The sequence below is a fragment of the Mizuhopecten yessoensis genome, unplaced genomic scaffold (assembly GCF_002113885.1).
Source record: "Mizuhopecten yessoensis strain PY_sf001 unplaced genomic scaffold, ASM211388v2 scaffold11109, whole genome shotgun sequence".
In the NCBI taxonomy this organism is placed as follows: Eukaryota; Metazoa; Mollusca; class Bivalvia; order Pectinida; family Pectinidae; genus Mizuhopecten; species Mizuhopecten yessoensis.
In genome coordinates, this window is record NW_018408884.1 from 18,786 (window position 1) to 23,200 (window position 4,415).

The window sequence follows — 4,415 nt, forward strand, 5'->3', positions numbered from 1 at the left end:
AATAGCTATGTTGACACTCTGTGCAAGAAAGCAAGGAAACGAAAACTAAACACATAGCTTATTAGTAATACCCTATCACAGTAGTGTGTACTCTAGGTTGGTTGGTTGGTTGACGGGTTTCGCGCCTACATGAATCCGCCCTTACGGGTTTCATCTCACTGACGGAAGTCGGTGTTCTGTCGGCGTGAGGGAAGTTGCCTTCCCTCAAGGAGTGTACTCTAGCTTGCTGCTAGCTATTTATAGAGCACTGTCCAGCTATGGGCGGGGTCTAGGCCTAATAGCTTACCACACCTGGTAAAAGAAATAGGTCGACCCCGGTCTATAAGGTTTGTGGTACGAACATTGGAGTGACAACTTGTGAGCAGTGAACGTGTTGCGGTGTACGTAAAGACATGTACCTGTTTACATAAGATGAATATGTTTAGAGATGTAAATAAACTGTAAATATGATTCGGCGTATTGTTTCATAATTATAACATCAAAAGATCTAGACAAACCAGTGGCTCAGTCACACACGCGTCAGGTCTCAGAGCTAGTGCTTATCGTAAAATGGTACGTTTGGAAACTTCCCCACGTCCAATCCGTCAGTATCTCGACATCCGTGTACCCCAAGCGACACGGCGTGTTCAAACAGGACAAGCTCCGGTTGTGTATGTTGGGTTTGATTCCAAACGTCTGGGGAAAACATTCAAGAATTATCTCTCAGCACTGGTCAAGCTCCAACGATGGGTATAAACAAATTTTACACGGCAACTGTGAGAAAATATTCCACGCGACCAATTAAGAAAATATCGGGAAACACAAAACCGAGCTACTCCCTCTGGTCCGTCCCAGTTATTCTGTAACGGTTTAACAATCTGCATCTACAACTCTCACTGTCCTCTCAATCAGTTGTCCAAAAAAAAAAAAAAATATTTAGAAGTAAGTATTTTTTTTCGTTATTCATCTTTGTATTCTTTCTGCTTTATGATTTCATCTTCTTGTTTTGAACATTTTTTTTTTTTTTTCGAAAATTAAGCCAGAGTATTGACTCTTTTACTTCAGCATTCTAACGCAACTTCCACCCCGTGCCGAGGACGACCCCTGTGACCCCTGTGACCCCTGTGAGGAAACGTTTGTTTTTGACGGATGTAAGTATTTATTTATTTTTACATTCCTTTTAGCAGTCCCTCTCCTCTCCCTCCTTGTAAAAACGCAAAAATATATATCAAAGTTTCAAACTGTTCACTTGATCTCTCTTTTTTCCGTTTTCAGAACAAAGACACAAGTGTGGCCTGGGAGATTCCGTATCAGAGGAGTCGCCACCTGGAAAATGAGATGCTAACACGAGAAATCACCCTCCTGAGAGAGGAAATATAGACAATTAAAAAATACCAGTCCATGTACTTCCGCCCTCTGAAAAAGTAAAGCGGGGGCGGAAGAAAACTTATTTCCATTTGGAAATAAAAATTGTGAAGTTGTGTGATTGTGTAGAGGTTTGTGTTTTGGGAATTTTTACACTTCAGATTGGTAAGTAAGAACACGACAAAGAACAACAGTCTACTAGTGTTTTATTGTTGTGATGATTCACATCAGCTTACACAAAACACATAGAAAGTTGTCACAATAATGCTGCCGCGTCTTTTAACATAGTTTATATATGACATTTGCTGAAAGACTACTTCTAGACGACATAGATATCACTATCGTGATGTATTTTATAATGCAATCCATAGAGAATAACAAATTCCTTTTTCCATATCACACCCAGTATCAACCCAAGACTCCAATATCGCCCCCAGGTCCGAAGGCCCGAGGGCTGATATTAGTCGAGGGTTGATACTGGGTGTGATATGGGAAAGGCATGTTTTATTCAGTTTAGTACATACTTAATAATACAATACGGATAGACATACTATCTTATGATCTATTTTTCTTTTGAAAGATGGTAAAAATTATTATCATATGTTTACTCAGAATATGAGTGTTTTTGCATATTTGATAACTTCTGACCACTCCTGTTACCACTTCCGGTCACCCGTGTGATAAGTTTCTCGTAATGCACCCCCCCCNAATGTTAACAAACCAGGAAGAGGAAATACTTAATTCTCTATTGTCTAGAATACTTGAACACTTGGACTAATAATTACTGACAGCAGCGATTTCAAACGATATTTATTCGGAATTGACTGAATATCATCTTGCAATAATCTGTTTCAGTTGACATTGTTGATTAAATTATCTAATTGTTTTTCCTGTTGACTTGATATTTTGTTACTTGAACATATGATAAAAAGTTTATAATATGACCATTTTGATATCATATCCCTTATCAGCCCTCGGTCCCGATATCAGCCCTCGGGGCCTTTGGCACCTCGGGCTGATATCGGGACTCTCGGGTTGATAAGGGATATGATATCAAAATGGTCATATAATAGCATTTAAGAAGTGTTCATAAAGGGGTATGATACGGGTTTTGTGGGCTGATATGGAGAGGGCTGATACGGGTTTCGGGGTGTGATACGGCGAGGGTTGATATGAGTTAGAGCATATGTGTCGTATCGCATATACAAAAATCCCGTATTTATTAGTAAGTTTTATTACTTACTTACTAATAAATACGGGTTTTTGTATATGCGATAAGACACAATTACCACAACTAAGACGCATCAGCCCCCGCCGTATCACACCCCAAAACCCGTATCAGCCCGCAAAACCCGTATCACACCCCTTTTGGATTTTTTTTGTTTTTCAACATTTCAAAAGAAAAATAGATCATAAGAAAGTAGCCGTTATTAGTAAGTATGTAATAAACAGAATAAAACATAAGATTATCTTATCTTATTACCCTCGACCTTCGGCCCTTGGGCTGATATTGCAGTCTCGGGTTGATACTGGGTGTGATATGGAAAAAGGCATGTTTTATTCTCTATGTAAAAGATACTTTTATCACACGAGACATGTTAACCTTCATACTTCCATCATCCACCATGTTACTACTATAAATGGAAACAGGATAAAAAGTAATCCAATATATAATCTTAATACACTGTTGTAAGATAAAAAGAACGCTTTCTCTCATTGTAGAGAGGACTATATTGATAACATATGAATATAAACAGTCGACTGGAACAATCAAGTTTTTTTTCCTTTTCTCTCCCTCGAGTTAATCAACACTAGTGTACAATCAATATAAATATATAAAAAGTCTTATCAACAAGTTATATGTAGACATGATGAACGGTGTACATAAAACACTAGACCGTAACATCGCGTGGGGACGCGGTGGCCAGGTGATTAAGCCGTCTGACATTCTGCTACCACTAGCCCTCAACCACTGGGTCGCGGGTTCGAGACCTACATGGGGCAATCGCCAGCTACTGGCCGTAGGTCGGTGGGTTTTCTCCGGGAACTCCGGCTTTCCTCCACCATGAACAAAGCTGTTTATAGGACATAAAACACACACAAAAACCAGACCATCTATACCACGCCTACTACAAGTGTTATGTTGATTATACTTGCATCAGTTGTGTATCTAGGGTTGCGTTACTGAATGAATATAGCGGATGCTGATTTTGACCGATATTTTACGCCTCGTGCTTTGCACTACGAGCGGGGAATATCGGTGACAGCGTCATCCTGTACTCTGGCACGTGTGTTGTTGAAGGGAAACAACTCCAACTTATTAGTGGTTATATAATCATTTATTGAAACTTACCTCAAATGACAAGACGATCTTTTGGTTTACAGTCAAAGTCAATAAAATATTTGAGAAAATAATAAAACTCATTCGGATCAGTTTTATTAGTTTTATCATTCCGATCAAGTCTATAAATATTTGATTTTTGTGGAGAATACAAATTAATTGAATTTGAATACTATTATCAATTTGAACAGAATACAGTAAAATGCTTAAAACGTGTGTTAAATTATAAATGCTACTCAATGTTTTGTATATAAGTAGTCATATATTATTAAAATTGGATATTGATACGTATAAATTGATAGCCAAAAACACTGATACAGTCGATGTTCGATTGAAGGGAGACAACTCGTCAAGTCCTTTACGTTCAGAGGAGGAATTTATAATATAAGAATTAGCAATGACTCAGTGAGGACAAAAAAGTTCCAATTGGTATATTAGCTGTTTGCTATTTTGGCGGGAATGTATGTTCTTTATTCCGTATTTCCTTAGTTCGGCCTTTTAGCTATCGTATTAAACTCAGAACCAGACTTGGGATATTCGGTATAGAGAAAACTCGTTAGTGCGGAGCAAGGTAAGCTGAGTCGCTGAAAAGTCTTGGCGCTGTACTCAATGAAGATACTGTCAACCAAAATTCAGTTTAGTATGCGGAAGTGGTAATATTTTAAGCATTGAACTGCTTTCTGTTGGCATTCAAGCAACATGAATGCCAACTGGACAAAGGCAAATTCAA

The 4,415-nt window shown here is 38.4% G+C and overlaps 1 long non-coding RNA gene across 1 annotated transcript; it reads left to right on the forward strand.

Annotated features, from left to right (window-relative positions):
• The first annotated feature begins 829 nt into the window (after window positions 1-829).
• Window positions 830-1,456, forward strand: LOC110465951. Its single transcript, XR_002464680.1, has 3 exons — window positions 830-921; window positions 1,045-1,130; window positions 1,255-1,456. It is a non-coding gene; the product is annotated as an uncharacterized LOC110465951 (long non-coding RNA).
• The last annotated feature ends 2,959 nt before the right edge of the window (window positions 1,457-4,415 follow it).